This window comes from Schistocerca piceifrons, chromosome 3 (genome assembly GCF_021461385.2).
Source record: "Schistocerca piceifrons isolate TAMUIC-IGC-003096 chromosome 3, iqSchPice1.1, whole genome shotgun sequence".
In the NCBI taxonomy this organism is placed as follows: Eukaryota; Metazoa; Arthropoda; class Insecta; order Orthoptera; family Acrididae; genus Schistocerca; species Schistocerca piceifrons.
In genome coordinates, this window is record NC_060140.1 from 835,948,503 (window position 1) to 835,965,431 (window position 16,929).

At 44.5% G+C, this 16,929-nt stretch overlaps 1 protein-coding gene and 1 pseudogene across 1 annotated transcript in view; both read left to right on the plus strand.

The window, feature by feature from the left end:
• Positions 1-16,929, plus strand: part of LOC124789875 (tyrosine-protein phosphatase 10D-like) — a 361,743-nt gene that overhangs the window by 139,068 nt on the left and 205,746 nt on the right.
• LOC124790572 lies at positions 14,600-14,717 on the plus strand (annotated as a pseudogene).

Genomic DNA, 16,929 nt, shown 5'->3' on the forward strand with positions numbered 1-16,929 from the left:
GGCTCTGAGCACTATGCGACTTAACGTCTGAGGTCATCAGTCGCCTAGAACTTAGAACTAATTAAACCTAACTAACCTGTCATCACACACATCCAAGCCCGAGGCAGGATTCGAACCTGCGACCGTAGCGGTCGCTCGGTTCCAGACTGCAGCGCCTAGAACCGCACGGCCACTCCGGCCGGCGTAACATGATAACATCTTGTAACTACTACATAATACCTTTATTATATGTACTCAAAAGGAAACATGTATTACAAGCGACTGAAGATGTTTCACAAATAAAAGAAGCGAAACGCGTATGACAGTAAACAAACTAACTTCAATTAGTTGCATAGTCGGAACATACCTCCATGAATTTTGAAGCAACTGAGGAACGATGGAAAACAGAAAATATGACAATTTTATGAATTTTTTCGAGCGAGATGGGGCATTTGTATGACTCAAATCCAAAATATTTTACATCAACACTTAAAAGTAATAAAACTTCGTTGTGGACAAGTTCAACGTAAACTGATTCCAGATCACAAAAGCACTGATCGGCGAGGAAAGACTCTGGAAAAAGTGAGACATCAAATTTGGTTCGGAATACCGTTGCTGGTGATGACTTTTGGGCTTATTGTTATTATCCTGGAAAGAAAAGTCAGTCGGCTCAGTGTGTCTTTAGAAAAGGAACCTAAATTGCGTAAGAAGATGCTTGCTGTGTGTGTGTGTGTGTTTTTTTTTTCGTAAAACAGGCCATATTGTTACTAAAGCAGTAGAAGACAGACGTACTATTAGTTGCGACTGACTTAACAAATGTCTGCTTACGGCAAATTTTTGGAAAAAAATCGTGAGAAATGCCGAGAAGGAACGATAATTTCACATCACGACAACGCATCGCCGCATACCTCAAAATTAACAACTGTGTATGTGGACGCCCTAAAGGTCAACGCCATGGATCCTCAACCATAAATCCCTGACTAACAGCCTGTGATTTCTTTTTGTTTTCAAAAATTAAAGATAAAATTGTTGAAATCACTTTTTCTCGTATCAGATGACGCAGTGGTGAGATATAAAAATCTAATTTCTGAAGTGCCTCGGAAGAGTGGCATCGTTGCTGTAAGGACTGGTTTCATCGAATTCAAAAATGTATTGATGTTGTGTAATATTTTGGGAAAAAAATAAAATCATCAAGATTTTTTTTCTTTTTTTCTAAACCAGTCCTTGCTTGATATCCTCCAAATTTTCAGTGTCGCCAGCGTAACTCTTGTCGCGGCTGGCAGACCCCTGCAGCGGGGTCGCAATTGCGCGTCCCGCCTGTGGCAGAACGAGATGAAATCTGGGCAGCGGCAGAAAACCTGCAGATTCTATCTGAGCGCCTTGGCGAAGAGGAAGAGAGGTGTTGACTCTGGCGCGCGCAGATCCCATCAGGGGCGCCCTTGCAGGACGGGTGGAATTTTCTGGTAGCGCTCGGATGTCGCTTCCGCAGGCGTAGTAGTCTACAGTGCCGTGTAGGCCATTACCGCAGGCGCAGCCTCCATTTAGACTCGTCGCCGGACTGAAACGGCTGTTTGGACGTCCGGCAGCCCATTCACTGAGCGAAGGACACCGCCGATGTCGGCCTTGGTTGAATGGAGTGCGGGCGAGCGCGCAGCTTTCCGGGATGTGCGTTCGTTGGGGAAGCGCACTAGCAGAGGCACATTTGGCCGAGAGCAGAAAATGTGCGGATAAACTCTGCAAAAGAGCGAAGAGAAACTGGGATGCTAGTCACTATTTTTGTCTCCTGTTTGTAACTGCGGTATTACTCGCAATACGCTGCATGATGTACGTTTACATCAACATCCTGCAATCTGGAGGCTACTTCTGGCAATACTATCATTTTCATCTTCTCTGTTCCGTTCAAGAATATAATAATTCCAATCCCAAAGAAAGCAGGTGTTGACAAATGGGAAAATTACCGAACTATCAGTTTAATAAGTCACAGCTGCAAAATACTAACGCGAATTCTTTACAGACGAATGGAAAAACTGGTAGAAGCCGACCTCGGGGAAGATCAGTTTGGATTCCGTAGAAATGTTGGGACACGGGAGGCAATACTGACCCTACGACTTATCTTAGAAGAAAGATTAAGGAAAGGCAAACCTACGTTTCTAGCAATGTTGAATGGAATATTCTCTTTCAAATTCTGAAGGTGGCAGGGGTAAAATACAGGGAGCGAAAGGCTATTTACAATTTGTACAGAAACCAGATGGCAGTTATAAGAGTCGAGGGGCTTGAAAGGGAAGCAGTGATTGGGAAGGGAGTGAGACAGGGTTGTAGCCTCTCCCCAATGTTATTCAATCCGTATATTGAGCAAACAGTAAAGGAAACAAAAGAAAAATTCGGAATAGGTATTAAAATCCATGGAGAAGAAATAAAAACTTTGAGGTCCGCCGATGACATTGTAATTCTGTCAGAAACGGCAAAGGACTTGGAAAAGCAGTTGAACGGAATCGACAGTGTCTTGAACGGAGGATATAAGATGAACATCAACAAAAGCAAAACGAGGATAATGGAATTAAGGCGGGTGATACTGAGGGAATTAGATTAGGAAATGAGACACTCAAAGTAGTAAGGGAGTTTTGCTATTTGGGGAGCAAAATAACTGATGATGGTCGAAGAGGAGAGGATATAAAATGTAGACTGGCAATGGCAAGGAAAGCATTTCTGAAGAAGAGAAATTTGTTAACATCGAGTATAGATTTAAGTGTCAGGAAGTCGTTTCTGAAAGTATTTGTATGGAGTGTAGCCATGTATGGAAGTGAAACATGGACGATAAATAGCTTAGACAAGAAGAGAATAGAAGCTTTCGAAATGTGGTTCTACAGAAGAATGCTGAAGATTAGATGGGTAGATCACATAACTAACGAAGATGTATTGAATAGAATTGGGGAGAAGAGGAGTTTGTGGCACAACTGGGCAAGAAGAAGGGACCGGTTTGTAGGACATGTTCTGAGGCATCAAGGGATCACAAATTTAGCATTGGAGGTGAGCGTGGAGGGTAAAAATCGTAGAGGGAAACCAAGAGATGAATACACTAAACAGATTCAGAAGGATGTAGGTTGCAGTAAGTACTGGGAGATAAAGGAGCTTGCACAGGATAGAGTAGCATGGAGAGCTGCATCAAACCAGTCCCAGGACTGAAGACCACAACAACAACAACCAACAACAACAACAACAACAACTGTTCCGTTCGCGAATGGTGCGTGGGAAGAAAGATCGTCGGTAAACTTCCATTACTAATTTCTCTGATTTTTCCGTCCGTGGCCATTTCGCTAGACATATGTGGGAGGAAGTATTATGTTGCCCAACTCTTCTTTCAACCCATGCTTTCGAAATTTCAGTAGTAAACCTTCTCCGTGATGTACCACGCTTCTCCTGTCGTCTGCCACTACATAAATGATCACATGGCGGCAAGAGGCGCTCTATGTTGGATCTTCTCTGTGATGAACGGTAGTCAAGAATCGGTCGAACAAGTGCGTTGTAAGGCAGTTCTTTCGCGGATGAATTTAATTTCGTTAAAGATCCTTCCAACGAATCTCAGCGTGGCATCTGCACTTTCTAATGTTTATGTCGTCATTCCACCTTACGCTGCTCCGGCCAGTATCTTTCAGGTATTTTACGGTTCTTACTGTTTGCAATGATTTTTCGGCCGTAGCGTAATCGAACAGTAATGAATCTCTTCGTCTGTCTACGGCCGATAATTTACAATTATTTATGTTCGTGGTCAACTGCCAGGCCCTGCGCCAGTCACTGATACAGTGCAGGACATTTTACATTTCGTTAGTCTTCCGACATTCCAGTCGTCCTGTAAACAACAGTAACGTACGTGAAAAGCCTCATAGAACTTCCGAAGTTGTTCACGACATTAGTAATAATGGCCTTATAACACTCCGTTGGGATACTCCAGCAATTTCGTTTACATATGTCGAATTCATTCCATTAAGAGTAACATATTGAGTATTTCACACAGTCCGTGATTAATTTTTGTACAATGCTATGCTCCAGACAAGCATCCTCAGAGATGTCTCTCACATTGCGAGGCGTGTTTCGTACTAGTACAGGATGCGCCGGAAGTAGTTCAAATGGTTCAAATGGCTCTGAGCACTATGGGACTTAACATCTATGGTTATCAGTCCCCTAGAACTTAGAACTACTTAAACCTAACTAACCTAAGGACATCACACACATCGATGCCCGAGGCAGGATTCGAACCTGCGACCGTAGCGGTCACGCGGTTCCAGACTGAAGCGCCTAGAATCGCACGGCCACATCGGCCGGCCGCGCCGGAAGTCACGATCAAAAATGTCTCCTAACAAGAAGCAACATCAAAGGCAAACGCTAATATGAAATGACTCCAAAGCTCAATCAGGAATTGTGTCTAACAGAAAAATATAGATGCAAGACTTCAATATCACATAAACTTATGATCTTACACACTTCTTACAAATTTCAAACTCACTCTGTGCTGATCATTATTCTCGGCGCAGAGTTGGGTTCGCTGCCATGTGCACCTGCTTGCCCGGTGGAGCATTTCTGTAGTGATCATTCTCAGGGTTGTCTTTGGTCCAGATATGAACATTACGAGACGGGACCGAAGATACTCAGCACATTCATCTGTCACCATAACCTTAGGGCAAGCCGCTAGCGTTAGAAACGCTGCAAGTAACTGTTCGCACGAATAACGTCACATATCATGATCGCTTAATTCGCTGGTGCTGCCGGGCAGAAATGAATGGTAATCTTCTTACTTAATGTAGCAACGCATGGAGGTTCTGGGAATGTTCACCTGCGCCGACCATTTCCCTCTCGATTTTTCTGTTGAAAGAAGCAATGATGCAATATCGTTGTCACGTTTCTTGGGTCTTCCTTGCGTCGTACATCTGTCGCAGAGCCAGCTTCAAAGGCCTTTCTTTCCAGTTTCCGAAGATTTGTCTCCTTTGGGGCTTCTGTCATGAACCATTTGAAAAAAGGTTTTCCCACATTTTACTATGTTTCACCCATTTGTTCCTTTCCATGTACCCAAACGCTAAGAAGATGACGTTCTTCATTTGTGAATCTGCTTTACAGAATCATCACCTTGGTAGCAGAGCAGAAAAGGATCACATGCCGTAGAATTCGCCCGAACCACAAGCAAAATAACACGATCACATGCCCTGTTTTCATGAAGTGACGCCTGCATTATTGTAATTTGAATGACGTCTACCAGAAGACTGATGTTCTGCGGGCAGGGAACATTATTTTCAACCAAGGATTCATTTACAGCTCTGGTTCCCAACAAAGTTGTTAGTTACTTGAAGGCCGGCCGCGGCGGCCGAGCGGGTCTAGGCGCTTCAGTCCGGAACCGCTCGACTGCTACGGTCGCAGGTTCGAATCCTGCCTCGGGCATGGCTGTGTGTGATGTCCTTAGATTAGTTATATTTATGTCGTTCTAAGTTCTAGGGGACTGACGACCTCAGATGTTAAGTCCCATAGTGCTCAGAGCCATTTGAACCATTTGAGTTACTTGAATGCTTTCCAAGTCACTTTCGGCCCAGCCTGTACATCTCTGTTAGCGATGAATGCACAGTTATGACGTGTATTTTATCGCTAGTCTCAGTTCTGATACTCCTTATCACTTTCGTCTGTCTTCGGATTATCTCGACTTATATTCTGTATTTATTAGTTGGTTCGTGCCATTCAACAGGTCCTGTAATTATTCATAGCTTTGACTGAGGATAGCACTCTGATGAGAGAATCTTACCACTGATATCCTTTCAGCATTAATTTTAAACCCATTCTTGGCATAAGCATGTTATCACGTACTGTAGGAGAAGTTGAAATTAGTCGCACCTGTAATGACGCATACTGTTACGAACTGCACACAGATTGTAGCCGTTCCTGTCGACTTGAGCGCGTCTTAACATCGATGCCCGACACGGACAGATGCTCTCGAGGTAAGGCGGGAAGATTTGGAACAAAGCTAGTCAGCATGAGGAGGGAAAGTTCCCACTATTCCTCTGGTACGCGCCTTTCGCAGACGGTGGCAGCTGAGACAAACCAAATTTCGCTACACAGTGGAGTACCTACTCTACACGGACGATTTCACAACAATTGGAAATTTTCGTGATGAGCAGATTTGTGGTGAAAATTCTGTGCTATTGGATTCATTCGTGGAAGTTCATTCCGTCACTTCGTAGATGGTTCAGTCTCGATTTTGTCGAATCCAAACTAAACACTTTGCCGCACACGCACAGTCGGCCGTCTGGCACTACCTGCTTTGAGCCTCCAGTACGAGGCCCATTGCAACTTCTGTGGCAGACGACTGTCTTGTTGATATTGTTTTATGTCGTGCAGGTAAAACCAGTCATCGGCCCAGTCGTGGAAAGATTACTCCTGGCCAGTCTTGCACTCGCCTACGATTTTCTGCGACTCGGAACCGTCCCAAACGTATGAGAAAACTCCGCCTTCCGTCAAGACGCCTCATTATGATGACCACGATCATGATGATGGTGGTGATGCTTTGCGGCACTCGCTGTTGGACAGCTTTACAGAATTACTTTGACAATTCCCCAGAAGTACATTGGCAGTATTTAAACTACTGCAATTTATTAACAGTTTCCTTCAGAGCGTGTGGCTTTACCAACACAAATAGTTGTTTTGTCACTGATGCTATTTATTTATCAGTTACCTTTACCTTGTCGTGTATTCAAATTCATCAATCCTTCAGGAAAACGTTCTTGTGGTACACGAAACTGACAATTGCAATATACAGGTAATTGTTTCCACGGTGTGTAGCTAATTAGTTGCGAGTTTAGGGTATCTAAAAGCTGCGTCACTGCGGCCAATAAAATTTTTGTTGAAAGTGAGCCAAGAAAATGGATAGTATCAGAAAAATGACTGTGCAAACTCAATGGCGTCTTCGTCGCGGAATAAAACCGATCTGAACTCATCTTGACGTGAGATGTTGCTTAATGGGACGACAATTAGTTGAATAAAAATGCTGAAACTGCCTGTCATATGCGGATGACTGACCATTTCACACCCGGCTTCGGTGGCCGAGTGGTTCTAGGCGCTTCAGTCCGGAACCGCGTGACTGCTACGGTCGTAGGTTCGAACCTGCCTCGGGCATGGATTGTGTGATGTGCTTAGGTTAGTTAGGATTAAGTAGTTCTAAGTTATAGGGGACTGATGGCCTCAGATGTTAAGTCCCATAGTGCTCAGAGCCATTTGAACCATTTGACCATTTCACAAAATTTTAAAATGCGTGTTATACTGTTGCTTTTATCAGCTATGACCCAAAGGACTCCTTGGGAAAAAAATTACAACTTTATAACCTTTATCCAGAGACTAGTCTATGCTCTTTTCCGAAATGCAAACATGACTAAGAAATTCTGGCTGTAGTTTCCTAGGGCGCATTTCCTTTTATAAGGGGGGGGGGGGGGGGGGAGGAGGAGTGATTACAAGCCTTTTTCTCTTTTTAGTTTCCTCTTACTACGAGCTTCGAAAAGCATTTGACTCGACAATAATGTCATTATGTTTGATGTGTTTTTAACCTCCCAAATCTGTGAATTACTAGGGATTTATGAAGGGTTTTTGTAGGAGTCTCATGTAAATTTATTTAATTCGTTATTGACGACGTTTGCGCGGCATTTACGTAACTGTGGCTTTCGACAGTTTGTCTCCTTTGATACTCATTTAATCTACTCGCAATGTCCTTCTTACCGATTTTTGTTGCAGCTTAGCAGAGAAAAGGAATGGTGAAAGTGAATTTCCTAGAACCCGAAGCCTGTAGTACTAAAAGTGCTTAATCAAGGGATACGTCAGCCCTTTGAGAAACAAGCTGTTCGCAGAATTGAGCACCTCAAGGCTAAACAGCACGGGTAATCCCCGGGATACCGGCTTCCCTGTAGAGGATAAATTGTTAGCACAGACAGGCGGCTTAACTATTGCGCACTCAGCGTCAAGTCTGTTTGATGGTGCCAGAAATTTCAGGCGCGTGATCACTAGTAAACTCCACGTTTCGTGTTGTCATTTACTTTTTTGTTGTCATTCTCTTATATGGATATTTTCTGCGTCGAAACTGCGAAGATTTCGTCGTAAGTTCTTTGTAAAATGGAAGTGATAACATCAAATTATTAACGTAAAAATACACATTTGCAGTATTCACACTGTAAGAAAAACAACAACGCAAGACGAAGAAATTTTCCGAATGAGACGAAAGTCGGTAGATGTAATCATTTGCCTGTCAGTACAGGCATACAACAGTTTCAGAAAAAAATGGCCGATATATTCGGAAGAAACCGCTTCACAAACTGAGCAAGTCGCTAACGTTTTGGCCCACCTCTGGCCCTTATGCAAGCAGTTATTCGGTTCGGCATTGATTGATTGAGTTGTTAGACGTCCCCCTTAGGGGTATCGTGCCAAATTCTGCCCAACTGACGCGTTAGATCGTCAAAATGTCGAGCTGGTTGGAGGGCCTTGTTCATAATGCTCCAAACATTCTCAGTTGGAAAGACGTCCGTCGACCTCGCTGACCGAGGTGTGGTTTGGCAAGCGTGAAGAAAAGCGGTAGAAACTCTCGCCGTGTGCGGGTGGGCATTATCTTGTTGAAATGTAAGGCCAAGATGGCTTGCCATGAATGGGAAGAAAACGGGACGTAGAATATCGTCGACGTACCGCTGTGCTGTGAAGGTGCCGCGGATGACAATAGAGGGGTCCTAGTGTGAAAAGACAAGGCACCAGACCGTCAATCCTGATTTTCATTATCTCTTGTATTTTCTGCACATTTTCTAAACTGTAAACATTGATTGAATTGGTTTGATTTAACGTTTTGAGATTTTTTTTTTAAGTACTGAATTCATCGACGGAATGTTCACCTTTTGTGAGCAAAAGTTTGCCAATTATTTATCCTTTATGGGGCCGTTTCAAAAATTGCATGCTCTGGTAAATTTTCGAGCCATGTTGTGTGATGTCCTGCTGCTATTTCGAGTGAAAGCATTTTACGCCTATCTCCTCTTTCTGTCGGCTTGCAAGATCCCCTCGCTTCTAAACTGATATTGTTATTACTCAGCTTAGCCGCGAGTCCGTAGAGGTTGGTATATGTGACGTACAGCATTTCCACCCGGAATTTGCGAGTGTATAAGTTGGACCTTCCTTGATCCGCCTTTGTGGGTCGTGTCGTCGGATTTCCTCCTACCTGTGCGCGGTGCAGCTCTCGTAAACGTCGTCCCGTGCAGATTCTTCATTGGCGCATTGGATGTCTCTGTCGGTGGGAGCTAATTATCTGAAATTGCTGTCGATCAATTTTGGCGTATCTTTTTACTCGAAATTAACATTCAGAATGCCGTAATATCACTTTTAGTCCTATTAGATCAATAATGAAACACTCATGTCACAAACAACTCGTAACCGAGAATATGGCTACCATCGAACAAGACAGGAAGAGCTCTTAACGCCGACTGCCGACTTTGGCGCGCAGTCCGTATCTCTTACTAGTTTCGTCACAGTTCGTGGATTTCCGATCAAGTTCGTACTTACTAAGATATGCATTTGTTAATGAACGGGTGAGAATTTTAACGAGGCAAAATTATGATAAATAGCTTTAAACATCCAGAGGCTCCTACTAGTATTCATGTTGTCATAAATGACTTTAATTATTAAACATAAATAAACCAAATCGGTGACTTTGGCGCCAAGGTGGCGGTACTTCCCATTCATGTATATTTCCCAGGCTAACGCTTGTTGCCCCTGTCCAGCGCCGAGCCCCACCCCCTACGCGGGTCATATGGTCGCTTCGTCACCTAGCCAGCCAGCGTGGGAAATGCTCTCCGATTCATGGCCGGCTTTGGACTACAGCACTTCCTAACTATCGTGAATACATCAGTGACACACAATAATTTATTAAAACTGGTAAAAATGTCTTTCTCACGTAAGAGGCACCGTACAGGCTTTACAAATGCTTTTGACTGAGTAGCCGGCTGCGGTAGCCGAGCGTTTCTAGGCGCTTCAGTCCGGAACCGCGCGACTGCTACGGTCGCAGGTTCGAATCCTGCCTCGGGCATGGATGTGTGTGATATCCTTAGGTTAGTTAGGTTTAAGTAGTTCTACGTTCTAGGGGACTGTGACCTCCGATGTTAAGTCCCATAATGCTCAGAGCCGTTTGAACTTTTTTTACTGAGTGGTGTAACTCGGCATAGTTTTCTCTAGCTATTTGAAGTTTTCCTTGCACGTCACTTTGTTCACACTGTTGCTTCACCATCCGTCTTTCATCTACCAGACGCCAAATCCGGTATTGAAATCATCGTTTTGTCTGTGAACCTCTCCGGCGTCCAGTTTCCTCTTCAGCACATGTACTCACAGAATGCTTGAATTTAAACCATTGCGTTTCAACGTCGTGACGTAGATCTTGAAGTGCCTGGAATCGGTTGTTAAGGCAGTGGTACGAGAACTGAGTTGGGCCGATACTCCTTAAGGTACGTTTACACGGGCTCTAACAATTACTTATTGCCGACAATACATCCTGACATTGGCGTCCGGCAAGACTGCGGCACACAAATTGCAGCCACATGTACAACGAATACTACCGGCTATTGCTGCGCGTAGGTTTCCGGGCGAGATGTGTTTGCATGGGGGCACAATACGGTCACACAGGGAACGAACGCGAGCTGCTGGAAGTGAGTGCGGCTCTACTGCTTGTACATCACAAAGGAATCGAGTTAGAATAAGAGAAATCGGGCATTGTGGACGAGTTCTTTTGGAAGTAAGCGGAGTGCTTCAGACAATTTATCTCGTAAACTAATGGTGGATACACACCTTCTCCAGAATTTTACCAGAATGTCGAAACACGATTTCGAGTATCTTTTACAAACAATTGGTTCGAGAAGTGCTAAAACTGAATCAAATATGAGTGTGTGCCAGTTACAACCCGACCGGGATCAGCCTTCGGTTTTTAGCTATTGGTCATTCGTACAGAAGTTCAGTGTGCTTCTTTAAAGTTCGCTATTCATTAATAAGCGTCCATGTGCCAAAAGTAAGCAGTGCTTTGGAAGAAAGACTGAACGATTTGTTCATCAGCATACGGAAACGCAAGTTATAAATATAAGCAACAAAATTCAGTTCTTGTATGGCAAGTTGAAAAAGAAGAGAGGGCGATGTTTACACGATGTTTACGCGACCGTATTATAAACTCTTACTCTCGAAAATTTCTCTCCTTCTTACCTCCCTTGTGTTACTGCAGATCACTGATCTCATTTGTACTAAAATTACAGTACACGCGAGGTGCCTATTTGCTTCCACTGCCCCGAGTGGAACGCATAAGTTCTAACAAATGTTCACCAACCTGCAATCTTCAATAGTTGTTGTCCCCTGCGCAGAAAACAGCACTTAGGTCGTGTATCCGTTATCTTGAGGCTGTAATAAACACTTAGCGAGGAACAAATAGTTTAGAAATAATTAAATTTCCAATTAGTTTATTTATACGGGTGCCACTAGCTTTTTATTAGCAGAACACAAGGAACTGCACAATTACATTCCACTCTAAAGCCACAAATAATTTTCATTTTTCAACAAATTACTATCACACTGTTCTCAACTACATGTCCAAATAATCATACATTCCTAATAAAGTCTTAACTGACATCGACCGCGGCGGACAACATGTCTGTCCTCAGACACGGCCGAACCAGCTCTGATCTTACAGCCGAACCTCTTCTCCCGCCATCCAAGTTAGGCGCGATCCGAAGATCACCGAAGTGCTTCGTCTGCCTTTTTGTTTAGCGATTGTTTGTTGTTCTGCTGGTTATTAATTCTTATGAAATAATGGAATGACCACACGCTATTGAGAGATGCTTTAATTTGAAACGCAAGTAAATATGCTGTTTATTTTGTGTAGTATTAATAACAGAAAATTATTTTGGCGCCCACCTTTCGAATGCAGCAGTCAATCGCGGAGAAGGACCACAATTGGGCGGTCGTGCTCTCGAATATCCGTACCGAACAAACCCTCTGTCATCGGTACCTCACGCCACAGTGAATCATCTTCCCACTGCTGCCTTCTCAGCTGCTCAAGTAAGGACTTCCTGTAGCTGAATATGATGGCTGTCAAGCCAGAAATATTGTACCTGTTTCAGTATGAAGCTCAGAGCATTAAATACAAACCACGTCGATGAAGAATCACCTGCGCTTCCACTCTTCCTGTGTAACTTTTTTTCTTTGCATTCGAAGACTTCGAAGTTTTTTGCATGCTTAATGAAGCGTGATTCCAAGCTCATTGGCAACAGCTTGCCAACTGCCCTTATTCAGCTTGAGATTTTTGTATACATCACTTTCGCCGCGCATAACTCTGGTCATATATGAAGCGCATTTATAAAATTTCTAGATCCCTCGTTCGCCCACTTCTTCATAGCTATACACAATCACCTCACGACAACAAACAATTACAAAATTGTTGGCTATATATAAGTGCTGTAACATCGGAAAAAAAGCTAAACGATATTGCTGTCGCTCAGACACTCGACTGCAGCGCTGCCGGTGAGAGAAGTAGGAATCAACGGAAAGAGCGAGAGGGAAGCCTTTGCGGCAAGGACAGCGAGAGATTGCACGACAATACGAAACATTCTCCACCCTTGGTGGACAACCCGTCGGCAGTACTTTGGGAACCCGTCGGCAGTACTTTGGGAACTACCTGCAATATCAGCAATATTTCTCGGCAGTACTCTAACATTGCCGTGTATTGTTGTTACATTGCAGCAGTGATGACGGTAAAGTCGTCGGCACGAGGGACGAGGCAGCTAACGTTGTCGTGCACGCAGACGTGATATCCCACGTCACGGGACACAGTGCCGCCGACACACGGCACGAGCTGGTTGACTTGATTTTGCGCTCTCAGCGCTCTCCAGCGACGGCTGTCGTATTTATTTGGCTAGCAATCCACACAGTTTTTTCACAAAAATGGATGAGCGTAGAATTCCTACCTTAGCTCAATTACAACGAACATTTTCCTTTCCTGGCCGTATGCTAGTCATTCTGTTCTCTCTATGGTATACATAAATAAAAATTTTAATGTCCATGAACGTGTAATAAGACAAAATGGAGCTACATGTCCTCTCAGGAAGGACATCAGCTTATAAAAGTTCACCAAATCAAACAAACTCGCTTCCGACAGAGAGCGCACTCGTATTGAGGTGACATCGAGTATTATTTCTATTAATTTCATATGAAACTCCGACAATCTTTTAGAAAACGCGAAGGTGAAAAAAAAATTGGATACAGCGGAACACCTACCCGTGTCCAATCTACTGCTGTTTCTTTGACACAATGCCTCAACCAACGACGCCAAGTTAAGTCGAAACACGCATTACGTATCTCCTTTCTTTGTATTTTATTGTCAGAAATGTTATTGATTTTTAATTATGTAATAAATCATAATAAGAACGACATGTTTTTACCAATCTTACATGGGTCGATGCTTTAAAACGTTGTACTCTCATTACACACGAGCTATAACAGGAAATAACTAAATACGGAAATTCTTTAACCACGAATATGACTTTCCCAGAGACATTCAACATGTTGGAGCTTGTTGTTGTTGTATTGTGATCTTCAGTCCAGAGACTGCTTTGATGCAGCTCTCCATGCTACACTATCTCGTGCAAGCTTCCTCATCTCCGAGTAACTACTGCAACCTATATCCTTTTGAATCTGCGTTGTGTATTCACTTCTTGGTCTCCCTCTACGATTTTTACCCTCCATGCTTCCCTCCAATACGAAATTGATTTTCCCTTGATGCATCAGAAAGTGTTCTATCAACCGATCCCTTCTTCTAGTCATGTTGCGCCACAAATTCCACTCCTCCCCGATTCTATTCATTACCTCATTAGTTACATGATCTACCTCGCAGGTTCGAATCCTGCCTCGGGCATGGATGTGTGTGATGTCCTTAGGTTAGTTAGGTGTAAGTAGTTCTAAGTTCTAGGGGACTGATGACCACAGATGTTAAGTCCCATAGTGCTCAGAGCCATTTGAACCATTACATGATCTACCCATCTAATCTTCAGCATTCTTCTGTAGCGCCACATTTCGAAAGCTTCTACTCTCTTCTTGTCTAAACTATTTATCGTCCATGTTTCACTTCCACACATGGCTACATTCCGTACAAATACCTTCAGAAAGGACTTCCTGACACTTAAGTCTATACTCGATGTTAACAAATTTCTTCAGAAACGCTTTCCTTGCCATTGCCAATATACATGTTATATCCTCTCTCTTTCGACCATCATCAGTTATTTTGCTATCCACATAGCAAAACTCCTCTACTACTGTAAGTGTGTCATTTCCTAGTCTAATTCCCTCAACATCGCCTGATTTAACTCGATTACATTCCATTATCCTCGTTTTGCTTTTGTTGATGTTCATCTTATATCCTCCTTGCAAGACGCTATCCATTTCATTCAGCTGCTCTTCCAGGTCCTTTGCTGCCTCTGACAAAATCAGGCAAACCTCAAAGTTTTTATTCCTTCATGGATTTTAATCCCTGCTTCAGATTTTTCGTTTGTTTCCTTTACTAGCTGGTGCTTAGAAACAGTATATATTCATAAGCTGTGCCAACGGCCTTGCCGCAGTGGTAACACCGGTTCCCGTCAGATCACCGAAGTTAAGCGCTGTCGGGCTGGGCTAGCACTTGGATGGGTGACCATCCGTTCTGCCGAGCGCTGTTGGCAAGCCGGGTGCACTCAGCCCTTGTGAGGCAAACTGAGGAGCTACTTGATTGAGACTCCGGTCTCGGTAACTGACATACGGCCGGGAGAGCGTTGTGCTGACCACATGCCCCTCCATATCCGTCTTCAGCGACGCTTATGGACTAAGGATGACACGGCGGCCGGTCAGTGCGGTAGTTGGGCCTTCCAAGGACTGTTCGGACGGAGTTTAGTATTTATTCATAGGCGTGTAGCGTAAAACCCTCGAATATGGACTTCTGCTGAACGCGACAAGTACGGTATGGCGTCTTGCTTTCTGCTTGTGACGGAGGGAGCGCTGTTGCTTCCCATTGGTTCTACTATACGTGGCACGTTGCCGAAATATCGCAAAACTTATTTTGTGTTTTGCGTGACGAAATGGCTTCTCAACCGGAAACAGCAGGAAGTGACGTCACGAAAGTCGTTGAGCACCACGTCAACGTTAGCTAACTCGTCCCGTGTGCCTACGGCATAACTCTATTCCGGGAAAATATCGACGTAAAATACGTCGCACGTAAAACCACCTTTTCTGAGTTAACTTACAGGAGTATAGGGATGATTACTTAAGTATACCCCAGCTCATAGCGGGAGTCGCCGTGTTCGGACACGCCCGGGAAATTGGACTCGGCTGCACTGGATTTGCTGTACGTCATTGCCGTCAGTGGACGCCATATGGCGTCGGGGAATGCTTGGGGCTCGGTGCGGCCGCCGCCGCCGCCTCCGTGGAACCGGTTCTGGCGGTGCGGGCGCACCCGGCCAAAAGCGCTGCGGCCTCCCAGGTACTCTCAGCCCGCTCCTCTGTACCGCACCATACTGTACCGTCCCGTACCGTGTATAACCTTTCCCCACTCGCGAGCTCTACGCTGCGCTACAGCGCCCTCACCCAAGCAAAGGAGAACAAGAAAGTCGCACCACTTTCGGAAAGTTTGTCGCGACAGTCCCGAAACGCACCAAGACGGCGACGGTTGAGAATGTATTGCTGTTTCTGCTGATTCAGTAATACCTCTTCCAAAATAGGCATCTGGTGATATGTACGAATATTACCGAACTGCCAGTTTAACTACTAATTAATGACAAATACTGCCGCGAACTATTTACAGAAGAATGTCAGTTTCAGTTCCGGTGAAACGTAGGAACAGGCGAGGCCATAGCGACCGTACGACGCGTCTTAGGAGATAAATTGAAAAAATGCAAAAGTATGTTCATAGCTTTCGTAGCTTTACAGACACCTATTGAGAATGTTGACTGGAAAACAATCACTGAAATAGTGAAGATAAAAGGTCAAAATATAGGGAGCGCTAGGCTATCTACAACTTACACAGAAACAAGACTGCATTTACACTGAATAGCCAAAGAAACTGGTAAACCTGGCTAATATCGCGTAAGGGCCCCCGCGAGGACGCAGAAGTGCCGCAACACGACGTGGCGTGGACTCGACTAATGTCCCAAGAAGTGCTGGATGGAACTGACACCATGATGCTGCAGGGCTGTCCATAAATCCGTAAGAGTACGACCGAGATGAGCTCAATAATGTTCATGTCTGTGGAGCTTGGTGGCCAGCGGAAGTGTTTAAAGCCAGAATAGTGTTCCTGGAGCCACTCTGGATGTGTATGATGTCGCATTGTCGTGCTGCAATTGCCCGAGTCCGTCGGAATGCACAATGCACATGAATGGATGCAGGTGATCAGACAGGATGCTTACGTACGTGCCACCTGTCAGTGTCGTGTCTAGACGTATCAGGGGTCCCATATCACAGCACCTGCACACGCCACATACCATTAAAGAGCCTCCACCAGCTTGAACAGCCCCGTGATCACATACAGGGTCCATGCATTCACGAGGTTGTCTCCGTACCCGTACGCGTCCATCCGCTCGATATAAATTGAAACGAGACTCGTCCGATCAGGCAATATGTGTCCAGTCATCAAGAGTCCAATGTCGGTGCTGACGGGCCCAGGCGAGGCGTAAAGCTTTGTGTCGTGCAGTCATCAAGGGTACACGAGTGGCCCTTCGGCTCCGAAAGCCCATATCGATGATGTTTCGTTGAATGGTTCGCACGCTGACACTTGTTGATGGCCTAGCAGGAATTTGCAGAAGGGTTGCACTTATGTCACGTTGAACGATTCTCTTCAGTCGTAGTTGGTCCCGTTCTTGCAGGATCTTTTCCCGGCCGCAGCGATTCCGGAGATTTGATGTT